The sequence below is a fragment of the Canis aureus genome, chromosome 2, assembly GCF_053574225.1.
Source record: "Canis aureus isolate CA01 chromosome 2, VMU_Caureus_v.1.0, whole genome shotgun sequence".
Taxonomy (NCBI): domain Eukaryota; kingdom Metazoa; phylum Chordata; class Mammalia; order Carnivora; family Canidae; genus Canis; species Canis aureus.
Window position 1 is genome coordinate 40473740 of NC_135612.1, and position 16007 is coordinate 40489746.

A 16007-nucleotide genomic window follows, 5' to 3' on the forward strand; every position below is an offset into this window, starting at 1 on the left:
CCTATCTTTCTTCCATTGAGTTGCTTTTGCATTTTTGTCAAAACTCAGGGACATTTGTGGGAGTTTATTTCTGGATTCTCTGTCTGGTTCGTTGATCTCTGGGTCTGTTTCTCTCCTAGTACAGCACAGTCTTGATTACTGTAGCAATGTGTAAGTTGTGAATCAGGGCAAACTGATTGCTCCCACTTCATTTTTCTTTTTCAAAATAATTTTAGCTGTTCTAGTTCTTTGGCTTTTCTGTACAGGTTTTATCATTATCTTGCCAATATCTACAGAAAAATCTTCTGGGCTTTTGGTAGGGATTGTGTTAATAAACCTATACACCAATTGGGATAATTGACATCTTTACTATGTGTGGAGGCTTTTAGCTCATCCACGGTGTCTCTCAATTTGTTTGAGTCTTTGGTTTCTTCTATCAGCATTGTGTAGCTTTCACTATACAAGTCCTATACACAATTGTTTAGATTTATACACTTAGGTATAAATATCACTAGATATAAATATCATTGCATTTTAAGCAATGATAAAGAGCACTGTATTTTGAATTTTGTGGGTTTTTTTTTTTTAAGATTTTATTTATATAGTTCAGAGACAGAGACAATAAGAGAGAAAGAGAGAGATCGTGAGCAGGGTAAGGGCAGAGGGAGAGAGAGAAGCAGGCTCCCCACTGAGCAGGGAGCCCAATGTGGGATTCCATTCCAGAACCCTGGGATCATGACTGAGCCCAAGACAGAGGCTTAACTGACTCAGCCACCCAGGCACCCTGTATTTTGAATTTTGATGTCTATATGTTAATTGTTAATATATAGGAATGTAATTGCTTTTTATATGTTGATCTTGTATCCAGCAATCAATCTTTCTGAACTCGCTAATTTGTTCTAAGAGAGATTCCTTGAGATTTTATACTTGATAAAGTCATCTGCAAATAGGGCTAGTTTTATTTCTTCTTTCTAATCTACATGGTTTTTATCTTTTCTTGCCATATTGCCCTGGCTAGAACCTATAACCTAGAGTAGACATCCTTATCTTGTTCCTGATCTTCGGGGGGAAACATTAACACTTTCACCATTATGTATTATAATGTCACCTACAGGTTTTTTGTAAATGCTCTTTAGGAAGTTGACAATGTTCCCTTCTATTTCTAGTTTTTTGAGAATTTTTTAAAAAATGAATGGGTATTGAATTTTGTCACTGCTTTTTTTCTCAATGAATGATATGATTATGTGATTTTTCTTTGGCTCATTAATATGGTAGGTTAAGTTGGTTGATTTTTGAATTACTGATCCAGTCTAGAATCTGTGGAATAAACTTCATACTTGGTAATGGTGTTTTCTTTTTATATTTACTAAAATCTGTTTGATTTCAACAGATTGAGGATTTTTGTATATATATTCATTAGGAGTTTTGGCCTATTTTTCTTCCTTCTCTTCCCTTCCCTTCCTTTCCCTTCCCTTCCCTCCCCTCCCATCCCTTCTCCTCCCCTCCCCTTTCCTTTCCATTTTTTTTCCCATACTATCCTTGTCTAGTTTTTTTGTATCAGGGTAATACTAGCTTTAGTAAATGAAGTGGGAAGTAGAACCTTATCTTGTATATTCTGGAGGTGATTGTGTAGAATTGGTGTTGATTCTTTAAACTTTTAGTAGAATCCGGGACACCTGGGTGGCTTGGCGCCTGCATTCAGCCCAGGGCGTGATCCTGGAGACTCCAGATCGAGTCCTGCATCAGGTTCCCCTGAGTGGAGCCTGCTTTTCTCTCTCTCTGCCTCTCTCTGTATCTCTCATGAATAAATAAATGTTTAAAAAATGTAAAAAAAAAAAAAAAAAAAAACCTTTTAGTAGAATCCTCCAGTGAAATCATACAGACCTGGAGATCTTTTGGGGAACTTTCTTTTTAAATTACAAATTCAATTTCTTGAAAAGTTACAGGATTATTCAAATTATCCATTTCATATTGGCCGAGTTGTAGCAGTTGGTATTGTTTGAGGAAGTGGTCCATTTTGTCTAAGTTGTCAAATTTATATGTGTAGAGTTGTTTGTAGTATTACCTTATATACACTTTTAATGCTTGTATAGTCTGTGATAATATCCTTTGTTTCATTCTTAATAATGGTAATTTGTGTCTTCTCTTTTTTTCTTTATAATTCTTACTAGAAGTTTATCAGTTTTATTGATCTTTTCATTAAAGTCAGCTCTTTGTTACACTTATTTTTTCCTAGTGTTTTTCATTTTCAATGTCATTGTCTTGTGCTCTTATCTATATTATTTCCTTCCTTCCTCTTGTTTTGGGATTGCTTAGCTTTTATTTTTCTAGGATCTTGAAGTGCACGCATAGGTTATTCATTTGAGGCTTTTCCTCTTTTCTAGTATAAACAATAGTGCTATAAATTTCCCTCTCAGCAATAGTTTAGCTGTGTCTCCCATGTTTTGATATGTTGTCTTTTCATTTTTGTTAAATTTAGTGTATTCTTTTTCCTTGAGATTCCCTCTTGAACCCATAGATTATGTAGAAGTATTTTGTTTTGTTTCCAAGTATTTGGAGATCTTTCTGTTATCTTTCTGTTACTGATTACTAGTTTGATTCCATTGTGGTTGGAGAACACAATTTGTGTGAGTTCAATTCTTTAAAGTCTATTGAGGTTTGTTTAATATGACACAGGATCTAATCTATTTTGATATAAGTTCTGTTGGCACTTGAAAAGAGTATTTATTCTCCTATTGTTGGATGGAGTGTTCTAAAAATGTTGATGAGAACTTTTGTTGTTGTTGAGTTCTTCCATATACTTACTGATTATCTGTCTAGTTGTTCTTTTATTTGTTGAGAGAAGAGTATTGAAGGCTTCAACTATAATTGTAGATTTGTATATTCTCCTTTTAGTCTGTTTTTTGTTCACATATATCGTAGCCCTGTTGTTTGGATTACTATATCTCTCTGGTGAATTAGCCCTTTTATTATTATAAAATGTCTCTTTCTGTCTATGGTAATTTCCTTTGCTCTATATTCTGTCTCCTATTAATATAGCTACATTGTTTTCATTTAGGTTTTGATATTAACAATATATATATTGTTCTATCCTTTATTCTCAACCTGCCTGTATTGTTATATTTGAAGTGAGTTTCTTGTAGACAGCATATATTTGGGCCATGTTTTTTAATCCACCCTGCCAATCTCTGTGTTCTAATTGCTATATTTAGACCATTTACACTTAATGTGATTACTAATATACTAGGACTTAAGTTTGTTATTTTATCTTTTTTTTTCTGTTTGTTCTTAGTTTATTTTTCTTGCCTTCCAAAGGTTATTTGAATATTTTTTAGAATCCATTTTATCTATAGCTTTTTGTTTTGAGAGAGAGAGTGCACACGTGAGAAAGAGAGCATGAGTGGTGGCAAGGGGCAGAGGGAGAGTGAGAGAGAGAGAATCCCAAGCAGGCTCCACACCCAGTGTGGAGCCCAACACAGGTCTCAATCTCATGACCCTAAAGTAATGACCTGAGCCAAAATCGAGAGTTGGACACTCAACCAAATGAGCCACCCAGGCACCCCTATCTATAACCTTTTAAAGTGTATCTTCCTATATATCTCTTTTTAGTGATTGCTCTTGGTATTAAATTATATATACATATCACAGTCTTTGGTTGTTTTCATTTTACCAGCTTGAGTGAGGTATGGAAACCTTACTTCTTAGATCTTATTACCCAGTCTTATTTGCAATTGTCTTAAAGAGATCTCTACATACATCTAGAACTGCATTAGACGGTATTATAGTTTTTGCTTCAATCATTAAATATAATTTAGAAAACTCAAAAAAAGGAAAGCCTATTGTAAGGTGAAGTTTTATGGGTCTTGCCAAATTTGGATAGAATTTAGCCATTGTATCTTCTAGTACTTTGTCAGCCCTTCCCTCTTTCTCTTCTTCTCCTGGGACTCCAGTGATAAGAATGTTAGATCTTTTGTTATAGTTCCAGCAGCCTCTCAGACTCTGTTCATTTTTATTGAGTTTTGTTGTTGTTGTTGTTCTTGTTGTTGTTTTTTCATCTGTTTTCTCTCTGTTGTCAGATTGGGCAATTTCTGTTATTCTGTCTTCCTTTTCACTCTTTCTTCTGTACACTGCATTCTGTTGTGAAACTCAGTCACTTAGTTCTTTAATTTTGACTATTGTATTTTCAATTCTAAAATTTCTACTCCTTGCATATTGATATCTTTTATTTCTTTACCGAGATATTGTTTCTTTATTGATGTTTTATATTTTTTCACTTGTTTCAAACATAGTTATAATTGCTCAGAGAAACATTTGTATCATCACTGCTTTAAAATCTATATCAAATATTTCTGGGCAGCCCAGGTGGCTCAGCGGTCTAGTGCGGCCTTTGGCCCAGGGCATGGTCCTGGAGACCTAGGATCGAGTCCCACATTGGGCTCCCTGCATGGATCCTGCTTCTCCCTCTGCCTGTGTCTCTGCCTCTCTCTCTCTCTCCCCCTGTGTCTCTCATAAATAAATAAAATCTTTAAAAAACAAAACAAACAAAAAAATACTTCTGACATCCCTGTTACCTCAGCATTGGCATCTATTGATTGTCTTTTATCATTCCTTTTGAGGTCTTGCTAGTTCTTTTTATCATGTGTGACTTTCGACTGAAACCTGTACATATTTGTATTATATTATGAAGCTCTGGATCTTTTTTGTTTTTAAGATTTTATTTATTTATTCATGAGAGACACACAGAGAGAGAGAGAGGCAAAGACACAGGCAGAGGGAAAAGCAGGCTCCCTGTGGGAAGCCTGATTTAGGACTCAACCCCAGGACCCCAGGGATCACAACCTGAGCCAAAGTCAGATGCTCAACCACTGAGCCACCCAGACATCCCACTTTGGAACTTACTTAAGCCTGTTTCAGATCGCTTTCTCTGATACTGCTAGGTGGGGGATGGGGCTCCCCTGCTTCACTGTTGCCAGGTATAGGTAGACATCCAAGTCTGCTCGCTCACCCACTGTTGGCATGGGAGAGTGGGAGGGCTTCTCATCAGTGCTGAGCAGGCTCCTCATGTGGCCTCCATCGTGGGGTCACATTCTTACTGTGGTTGATGATGAAAACCCTAACACACCACCAGGCCTCCTGATGTGACATCAGCAGGGAGGAAGAGAGACACCTTCTTAACTGCCAGGTAGGGTAGAAGACCAAGCTTCCCACAGGATCTTCACTGACACCATGGGGGTGAGCCTCTTTTTTGGTAGGCGGGGGAAAAGGCACCTAGGAGAGGTGTTGGAGTGCCTGACAAGAGTGAAAGTCTAAGTTCCCCACTTAGTCTTTGCTGCTGTGTGTAGGGATAGTGCCACAAGGTTGTCTCTGGTGTTTGGCTGGAGTGGTTATTGTGTGAAAAAGTTCTTTCTTGCTTTGTTGCCCATCGTTGGTGCTTTGCCTAGAGGGAACAGGCTTTGGGGGACTATTTTTTGGTCTGCTCCCATTGGTACTTTCAGGTTGCCAGCAGCTCCATTTCCAAGTCTGGAGATAGGAGAGACAATCCTGGGGAACTCACCATCTTGTTCCTTGGGCCCCAAGATCCCTAGATAGTCTGCTGCCTTCTCTCTACCTTTCAGGTCTTATGTTTGTTTTTTTACACAGAGTCCAGGGTTTTCGCTTTTCTTGGCAAAAAGAATGGGGCGAAGTGACTTCTAGTTGCTTCTTTTTTTTTTTTTAAGATGCAGTATTTTCTGGGATCCCTGGGTGGCGCAGCGGTTTGGCGCCTGCCTTTGGCCCAGGGCGCGATCCTGGAGACCCGGGATCGAGTCCCACGTCAGGCTCCCGGTGCATGGAGCCTGCTTCTCCCTCTGCCTGTGTCTCTGCCTCTCTCTCTCTCTCTCTCTCTGTGTGACTATCATAAATAAATAAAAAAATTTAAAAAAAAATAAGATGTAGTATTTTCTTATATCATTTGAAGGATATTAACAAATACTTACTTTAAATTTTTTTTTACCATTTGCTGCATTAACCATATCTCCTTGGGTTTATCTTATTGTCTTTTTGTTTAGCTTTTTAATTTGGTGGTTCTCTTTCTTGATGTTGGTTTTCCCCCTAATTACTGATCATTGGTTATCCATTTGTGATTGTGCTCACAGATCCTTGTTTGGCTGTGGTGGTTGTCAGGCCTGATGGCAGCAGTCTGTCTATGATGTGGGAGGGGGAGGGAACTGCTGCTAGATAATGTTGCAGAGTGGGGGTGGAGGGGGGACTCCCTAGGCCCTGGGAGGCACTGTCCCACCTCTCTGGCCTCAGGACCCTCTTACATTACCCTAGTGTTTGAATAGAGCCTGCTGCTACTCATCTGCTCTCACCCTGAAGGGGGAGGCAGTTAACCTGCTTCTTCCTTAGCTCCTCACACCTAGGCCTGCTCAGGGGCTCCTCCTGTCCTTGCACACCACACCTGGGAGCGTCAAGTACTTCTGGAATCGCTCCTACTGGCTGATCCTATCTGCTTGCTGTCTGTCCACAATTCCTCAAAAGATCTCACCTTCTGATTCATTTTCCAGGGCTGTTATGGATTTGTTGGTTTTTTTCTTCTCTTTTTTATGTTATTTCTGAGGATTTGGGCCCCAAGGAGAGATAGACTGAGTACTCAGTTTTCTGTCATGGTCCACTCTCCTTAGTGTTTTTATTGTGATGATAGTAACAGCTCTCACCACTAGCTGTTGGCATCTCATCCTCAGAACGATCCTGAGTTGGAATTATTACTGCCATTTCATACCAGGGAAAAGTGATAATCAGAGAGATCACCTACCACACCTAGGCTCACACAGCTGCTAGGAGGCAGAGCCAAGATGTGAACTCAGGCCTGCTGACTTGAAGCCTGGCTTGTCCCTTTGCAGTGGGGTCTCTCTAGTGCTGGGACATAGTGGTGATTAGATGAGGACAGCAGCCACCAAGCCCTGGGAGCAGGAACAGAAGCAAAAGGAAGTTTCCATGGCGTGCGTGTGTATTCTTTTCCTCGACCAAATTCATTTTCCTCCTAAACACAATTTTGGCCTTGTTTCCCATTCTTAGCCTAAAATATAATAAACTAGGCTTTTCGACCTTCGTCTGATGATGGAAATAACATAGGAGGGCAGAGACAAAGGATAGTGGTTATTGTTTCTAGCCTTTCTTCTCATGTAACCTTTTGTTTTGTGCCCATTTCAGCCAATTAATGCAGTCATTTGCTATAGGCCCCAGGTGAGCTTTGCATGGCCTCCTCCCCTTTCTGAACTGATGTTAGAACTGGACCAACCCCTGTGGTTCTTATTACGATTGCAACACAGCCTTCAGCAACAGATATCAGGAAACTGGAAAACATATTATTACTGACAACCTGAAAATGACACAGCACCGGGGGCCACGTAGCAAGGTCATAGGTACAGAGAGAGACTGCATGCACAGGTGGTGTGTATGGGGGAGGAGGGTCTGCTTTCTTTGGGGTGGAGGATGGGGACCTGGGGATCCATGGGCTCACTCTATTGGTGAGAGTGAAAATATAAAATACCAGAGTGGGAATTTCAAGTGCTGGGAAGAGAAAAGACAAGTGGCCCAAATGGTCAGTCATCAAAATAATCAACCAAGATCTCTAAAACAAAGGAGCCTGGATGGAGGTAGGGGGGTGGTGTGAAGGGGGAAGGTGGCCTGACCCTTTATCTACTGTGGCTGGCAATTTGTTTATTTGCCATAGATAGTCTTTGAAGTGGACTCCTCTTTATAATGGATGCCTTAAGCAAGTAAAGAAGCTTAATCTACATTTGCATTACAATAAAGAATCCAGTGCACAACCACAAAAACAAAACAAAAAACCCTGCCAGTACACCTTTCTTTACTCTTTTAAAAGATTCCTTCCTATGCAGTTTCCCCTCTTTCTCTTTTTTTTTTTTAAAGACTTTTTATTTTATTTATTCATAGAGACACAGAGAGAGAGGCAGAGACACAGGCATGGAGCCCGACACAGGATCACGCCCTGGGCCGCAGGCAGTGCTAAACCGCTGCGCCACTGGGGCTGCCCCAGTTTCCCTCTTCTCATTCTGTGTCATGCTCATCCCTCTCACCCCTTGTGCTTCCTGTTGGCGTGGGTGGTGGGCAGCTCTCAGCCTTGGCTGCCAGTGGCTCAGCAGCAAGAGCAGCTCACCTACAAGCTACCTTCTATGGGACAAAGCCTTTCCTTCTGTCCTCAGGAACATGAAGGCGTCTCCCAGGCTGTGTGCTGAGGGTCTGAGCCTGGCCACTGCATCAGGGTATTCTTGGCTTGGTGCGGGGGGAGGCATCCCAGCATCCTGTAAGGTAGGGGAGTGAAGCCCCTGCCCCTTTAACGTGAGGAGGTGCCGTGCTTTCAGCAAGCCTCCCACATGTGATGCTTAACAAGATTCAGACATCTTCCTGAGGCCAGATGAGTGTCACCTGGGACAGGTGTTTTTTGGGTACTTCACACCTGCTTCTAGCCATGGAGAAGCACCACTGTCCTGGGAAGCAGATCCCAAGGCTACTGTGGGCAGGCAGGAAGGGAGCAGGGCAGCTGGAGGCTGTGAGGACACCCCACCTTGGGCCTGGCAGGTACTTAGAAACAGAACAGCTCCCCTTCTCAGGCCGCAAGAAGTACGTGCATCTTTTCAGCATGTGTTTACGTGCATCTTTTCAGCATGTGTTTACTCTGGTTCTGGGAAGGAAAACTGAAAAAGAGCAATAGCCAAATTTCCGTTGGCCTTTTTATTCCATATTTTGATTGGGGAGCTGAATCATGTTTTTCCTTTCATAAACACAAAAATGTTAAGTACATAACAGCTAAATTAGTCCGGGCTCATAAATTAGTTAATTATGTTAATTCTGAGTCACAGAATTCTCAGTCTCATTAGCGTTTCCATTAAGCAGTTTAGGCTTGTGAGCATTTGAAGAGGATAGTTTAAGCTACAGATTAATCTTCAAGGGCTCCAAGTATATTTTCGACTGCAGTAGGATTTGAGACACATTGGGAGGTGCATGGGATTTAGTTAATGTGGGCAGCTACTGTATAGGAGCTGGGACTCCCCACCTCCCTGGTTCTCACCTCCACATTGTCATCAGAGTCTCCTGCCTGCTGGATCTGAGCATCCTAGGCTAAGCAGTAGCTGGGGGAAGGAGGAAATGGACAAGAGCAGCCATAGCTGCCTCACCCCTATGTCTCCCTGGCAGCTGTGGCCTCCCAAACCACCCTCCTGCAGTCATCCCCACAGGACAGATGAGACTGGCTCTTGGATGTCTTGGGGCACACAATCTGGGCTCTGGAGACTGCCCTCACAGACACTGGATGAGATGTTAGCTGCTTCCGGGTGTATGTGAGAAAGACAGGGAGAGATGTGCTTTCAAGTCTAAGTAACAGGCTGAGCCTCCTCCGGTGGCCTTTGTTTGTGGCCAATTTGAATGTCTTATTTCTACCACCTTCAGAGGCCAGTTCAGGGCATGTGCTCCCTTACTCTATCACAGGTGAACATCCCATCAGGGTCCCTTGCTCCCCGCATGTGCAGAGTGTATTTATGGGTGCCCCATCTGGCTCAGAAGCATGCTGTCGTGTCCAGTGGCCCAAGCCGCCAACTCTCCCTGAATATCTGGTGCCTTTAGGTGATCCACTGGTGTTCTCTGGCCCCTGTTCCTTGGTCGGGAGACCTAAGACAGCCAGTCTAGATTTCAAATCTCAAGACAGTGACTGAGCTCTTCTAGTTTTTAACCATTTTTTGAAAAATCAACAGAACCCAATTATGAAAGAGTGACCTGTTTTAAGCTATAGCTTTCATTATTGTTTAGGCCTGGGGAGGCCAACAGATCAGGAGACAATGGTCATCGAACAGAGTTTGTCACTCACAGTTCCCAAGAGAGTACTCCAAGCCATGGAGGCCTGGAGGCCAAGCATCAGGGCTGGTGGGGAGGACAGGGGGCAGGCAGAGGGAGCAAGAGAAGGCATGGGCTGAATGGTCTTTGTAGTGGTTTCTTCTGGAAGGAGTGAGCATGGCAGAGGAAGCAGAGTTGGGATTGGTTCATTTGAATAATTTCAGTGGGCTCTGAGGCTGAAGGGCTGTCCCTAGTTGTCTGGTACCTGGTCGTGGGGTGATTAGAGTAGTTGGAGGGTGATCCCAGAGCCCGAGAGCTCCATAAAGGAGGCAGTTGCAAGTGTGGGCTCTGGATTGCCTCTGAAAGGCATGCCTCTTGGGAGAGTGCTTTACTATTTTGAGGAACTGTCTAGCCCTGGGGTATGAAGGTGTCAGTCTGTCCAGAGTCAACAACAAGGCCCTAAGAGGTCAGAGCATCAGAATAACAAAATAAAAGACATGGTTGGGGGGCTTGGCTCAGTAGGGGAAGCATCTGCCTTTAGCTCAGGTCATGATCTCAGGGTCCTGGGATAGAACCCGGTGTCAGGCTCCCTGCTCAGTGCAAGTCTGCTTCTCCCTCTGCCTCTGCCTCTGCCCTTCCCCCACTTGTGTGCGTTCTCTCTCTCTCTCAAAATAAATAAAATCTTAAAAAAAAAAAAAATGACATGGTTAAAGCAAGACCCTAGCTGACATGGGCTTCATTGTCCATTGACATGGGCATTGTAAACATGCCCATGAGTTTACTGGTGGTATAGCACTGGCTACAGCTGCATTTCTTTCTGCTCTGGAAGGAGATAGCCTGGCTCTATCAGGAGATCAAGAACAGAGCAGGAGACCAAGAGAGACTTGGCTTGCTTTTCAATCAGTGGTCTCTAAGCATTTCACATAACAATGGTGAACATAGATGTGCCTTGACAACCCAGCAGACCACAGCTCCCTGGGGTTTGTAGAATAAGGCTGTCACGTGTGAGCATATTCAGAGATCGGAGAGCAGAGTGTGTTACAGTCTTAGGCAATAAGTAGAGTTGATCAAAACCTTTTAGGTTTGTAACATTTCTAAACAACTGTTGAAACCTCACTTGGCCCAGAATGGCTGCTGCTAGAACAGAATGTACTGTAATCTTGGGGGGGGGGGGGGGGAGGGGACGGAAAAAAACAACAGAAAAACCCCCAAAACCAATTCTCTGTGGATTTATTAAAATAAACTCAGGATTAATGAGCAAAATTTGTTGGGGAGGCCTATTTATCACACTCAGAAAGCTACAATCTAATTTTACTTGTTGCTGTTCATTGCTCTTGCATTGCCATTCATTTGCTAAAGGCAAAATCCATTACTTTTCAATAAACAAAAGTGGGCTCAGCATGTCCTGCTCCCCTGCCTTCCTCCAGAGATAACAACCTGGGCTGATAACTGACTACTTATGTTGTATGTGTGTGTGTGTGTGTGTTCTTCTCCTTGTTCCTCTCTCTCTCTCTCTTTTTTTTAGTTCATCAACAGAAATTTATTTTCTCTCAATTCTGGAGGCTAGAAGTGCAAGACCAAGGTGTTGGTAGGTTTGGTTTCTTGGGAGACTTATCTCCTTGGCTTGCAGATGGATGCTTCTTGCTGAGTCTTTCCATGCTGGTCACTTGGTCTGGTCTAGGTGTTGTCTGTGTCCAAATGTCCTCTTCTTATAAGGATACCAGTCACATTGGATTAGGGCCCACCCAGATGGCCTCATTTTAGCATAAACACCTCCTTAAAGAACTTATCTCTGAATCTAGGCATGCTGACCTTGCCATGCCTTTTAACATTGAGCTTCCTTGGAAAGTTCAGGGGAAAGGCTGTGTCTTGCGCTGCTTTACAGGGTCAACTGCATGTCAACTGCATGTCGATAGGCTGTAATTTCAAAAGTTGCACTATAAATTAGTAGCAGGGAGAGGAGGGGAGGAAGGACAGGTCACTCTGGAAAAAAAAAAAAAAAGTACGGCTGGTTATTTACACTTGACCAAGAGACTTGTAAAATCATTCATTTCAGCAAGTTCTCCAGGGCATGTAAAATATTATTGGGTCCAGGCGGTTTTATAGGAAAGCATATGTTGTTTAAAGTGAGGCAAGCCTGTATGGTTTGCTCTCAGATGTAGCTTCTGTGCCTTCCAGGGCTGCCTGCCTGGGTGGGGATTGAGCCCTGAGAACATTCTGATCCCAACTCATGGGATCCTGTAGCTCCTGGAAAACACCATCTTCCTTTTCCTCAGTGCTCCTCCCATAGCCTGGTCCTCAGGGCGGACCAGTGGAGCACATTTGTCCTGCTACTGTGAGCTCTGAACCCAGCACACCTGCAGTGCACCACCACCCAGAGCTAATTTGCCATACAAACAACTTGCCCCAATTTTTTTTTTTTTTGTACCTGACAGTTTATGGTAAATGGATCTTTCTTTTTTCATGAGAGAAATGATTACTGTTTTTCTTCAATTTGGCATTTCCAGAAAACCATTCACATTTAAAGCTAATATTGGAACAGCAGGTTTTCATTGAAAATATTTACCTTTTCTTTGTTGGCAAATTGTCAGTGTTGGGAAAAATAGATGCTTCATTAAAATCTAAAGACATTATGCTTTCTTCCTCACACATCAGTCACTCTTCTTCCATGATGAAAAGCAGCGTGAGAGGTGTTGAGAAATTATTCTGGTCATCTTTTTTTACTGTATTTTTGATGTCTTCTGGCCTCTTGTTCTTCTTGTTCAAAAGTAGTAGCTGAGCACTGAGTAAATGCATAGAATTGTTGAATCATTATATTGTATGCCTGAAGTGAATATAATACTGTACATTCATTATACTGAAATTTTTTTAAAAGTAGGTGTTCCGACACCTATAATTTGTATGGAGAGGTCTAGAACAGCAGGTTACATTTTGGCACTAGAACATCAGAATTGATTTTGGCTGCCTGTGTGGCTGGCAGGGTCTTCTCCTGCCCTGGCAAGCACCCGGTGGAATATAAGGGCATATAGAACAAGGCCACCGTTTCTCAAACAGCACTAGGTGTTGTGGCCTCAACATATATTTAATCCTCTCAACTACTCTGCCAGGTAATCATGGTGGAAAACAAGGGCTCAGAGAGTTTGAGCTCTTGGCCCAAGGTTAGGCAGAGCTGAGATCCCACCCCAGGACTCTCTGATCCCTGGCCCCTCCCTGCTGCTGCGAGTTGCTCTTTATCTTGCCAGAGGCCACACCTTTGCCACACCACAAGGCCAGTGTCCTGTATGGCTTATGGCCCCTCTCTTTGGGCTGGTGGCTGAGTCAGCCACACCTGGGCCTAGTGTTTCTGACATAGGAGGCCCTGGGCTCTCAGAGCAGTGACTGAAGAAAGATAACGTTTCAGGGGCATCTGGATGGCTCAGTGGTTAAGCGTCTGCCTTTGGCTCAGGTCATGATCCTGGGGTCCTGGGATTGAGTCTTACATCAGGATCCCCACAGGGAGCCTGCTTCTCCCTCTGCCTATGTCTCTGCCTCTCTCTGTGTCTCTCATGAATAAATGAATAAAATCTAAAAAAAAAGAAAAAAGATAACATTTCAGATCACCCTGATTCCTCGTGTCCACCCAGAAATCAGAAAAGAGAAGGTATAGCCTGAGATGATATGACCATGGCTCTGCCTCACCTCTAAGAGGGAGAAAGGAACCCCATAAGAGATGCCAATGAACTTGGATAAGTTTAACCCCTATCATAATTCCCTTGATCTTCAAAGGGAAGTTCTTCTTACTCCATTGAAATTAAGTATCCCTGTCTGTCAAAAGGCAGCATAATCAGTGAGAAGACAAGACCGTATCAACTGGAAGAAGATACTTATAATGTGTATAACCAACAAAGGATTGTTTCCCAGTACAAGCAAGACTAAGCCATATATATTATTCAAGGAAGCATACAATTGTGTTAAAACACTAGTTTTTTTAATTTTTTATTTCTTTTTTTTTTTTTTTGAGTTTTATACCTTTATTTGACAATCAGCGATTAGTTCTCATCCACATTAACAGTTTGTAGGCTTTTGAAAGTGGTGACAGGTACATAGGTAACCAGTGTGTAGAGCTTGTTTGGTGAATCTTCATCCTCGTTACGTTTTCTGGACAACCGCACACGGATACGGTATGGAACTTTCCTTATTCCTTTGGCCCAGACAGCTTTGTTGAGCCTGGTGTCAGTGCGCACATCTGGAGTTCCTATCTCCTTCATGGCAAATTTCCGGATCTCTTTGAGTGCCCAAGGGGCACGCTTCTTGAAACCATGGATATGTTTGTGAATGTTGATGGTGTATTCTCTGGTCACTACCTTGTTGATGGCAGAACGGCCCTTCTTCTTCTCACCACCCTTCTTTGCGGGAGCCATTCTGCCAGGCCCTAGTTGGAAAGAAACACTAGTTTTTAAAAGGCAATGAAAAGAATAATCTAAAATTTGGAGGAGTTTCCTCTGTGAAGGGCAGGGTGTGGGTAGAGACCCCAATCAGTCAGGTTTATATTTGCATTGAATGGATGGAGGGTTCATGGGTGTCAGTTATTTTTTTAGACTTTATCACTAATACATATGTAACATATGATCCTTCATACATATCAATATAATATATGTTTTTAAAATAAAGGTAAAAAGTAATTAACAACTCCTGGAAATTGATGTCTTCACTCCCATTTTTTGCAGATGGGAAAACTAAGAATTAGCAGGTTTATATTAACAACTAACATGCACATTGGGTGCTTATTGCCAGGCATTTTACCTTAATCATCTTTTTTAGTTTTTCTGGCACCTCTGTAGATACAGTAACTTTCATCACTGTGACCTACAGGAAATGGTGGCCTAGTGACATGAGGTAAATTCCCTGCATCACTAGTTGGTGGTCCCGGCAGGGCTGTCACCTGTGGCATGCCCCATCACCCTCCTGCTCCCTCCAAGGCACAGTGTGGGGGAGGGCTCTATTCCACAGGCCTCTCCTTGGCAGTGGTGAAGAGGCATCCACATCCATTTGCCATGTGGCACCATCTTTGTGCCTGCACAGTGGTGGCTTCCAGGGGCCATCCTAAGCCAGACAGCTGAGATCCTGTCTGCATCCACTTGGGCTACCATAACAAAATTCCACAGACTGGGAGCTTAAACAACAGACAGTTATTTCTTATAGTTCCGGAAGCTAGAAAGTTCAAGATCGAGATGCCAACTCATTCTCTCCCCCTGTGACGGCAGTTCAAGATCAAGATGCCAACCCATTCTCTTCCCCTGTGACGGTCCACTTCATGGCTCGAAGATGGCTACCTTCTCGGTGTCTTCATGTGGTGGAGACAGAAGAAGCAAGCTCTCTGTTGACTCTTCTCATACTGGCACTCTGCCCATCATGGGAGCACCCCCCTCAGGACTTCATCTAAATCTAATTACCGGCTAAAAATCCTACCTTCATCATACTGGAGGTTGGGGCTTCAACATGTGAATTTGAGGAGACATATTCAGTCCACTGCAGGTAGTAAAGGGAGGAAGGGAAATAGATGAGGAGCTGGAAAATAGAACAGAGAGCATTGAAGCTAAAATTTATTTCTACTTATCATTGTCAAGGCCTTCGGGCCATAAAGAGATGGTTCTTCCAATGATTCCAGCACCACCCTCTGTCACCACCTGTGCCGGTTTGGCTGACACTCCCAAATGGCTCTCGACACTGTCATTGAACTGATATCTCCCAGACCTCACTCTCACTGCTATAAATTTCTGTGATACCGATTTTGAGTACAATTTCCAGACTTTGGGAGCAGGAGTTTCTGGTTTGCTAGGGATGGCATGCCCTAAAGTGTGACTGTCTGACTCGGCCTCCCAGGGACCCTGTATAGTGCCTCTGACCTTTTTTCTCTCAGCTCACAACAGGGACCATGAGAGTTAGGGCAGGCATTAAGGAGAACACTTCAGGGCAACCTGAACCTTTCAGAACCGGGCAGCATGATAGGGTGGAAGAATTTACTGCATTTAAATCATCTTCACGTGCTCTGTAGGTAGGAAGTTCCGACTCACCCCGACAAATCACAAAGTACTTTTATTTGTTCATCTACAATCCATGTGTTACTGGCTGAGAGATTAGGCATCATTTGAAATTTATGTGTTCAGGATTTCTGCCTCTCCACTCTCCACCAAAAGTGACAGTGGAGCATCTCTACA

The 16007-nt window shown here is 42.9% G+C and overlaps 1 protein-coding gene and 1 pseudogene across 3 annotated transcripts in view; one reads left to right on the forward strand and one right to left on the reverse strand.

The window, feature by feature from the left end:
* The window catches only part of PCSK6 (proprotein convertase subtilisin/kexin type 6), a 185709-nt gene that overhangs the window by 81294 nt on the left and 88408 nt on the right, over positions 1–16007 (forward strand). The gene's annotated exons all lie outside the window — the stretch shown is intronic.
* On the reverse strand, positions 13815–14219 carry LOC144290534 (large ribosomal subunit protein eL31 pseudogene; annotated as a pseudogene).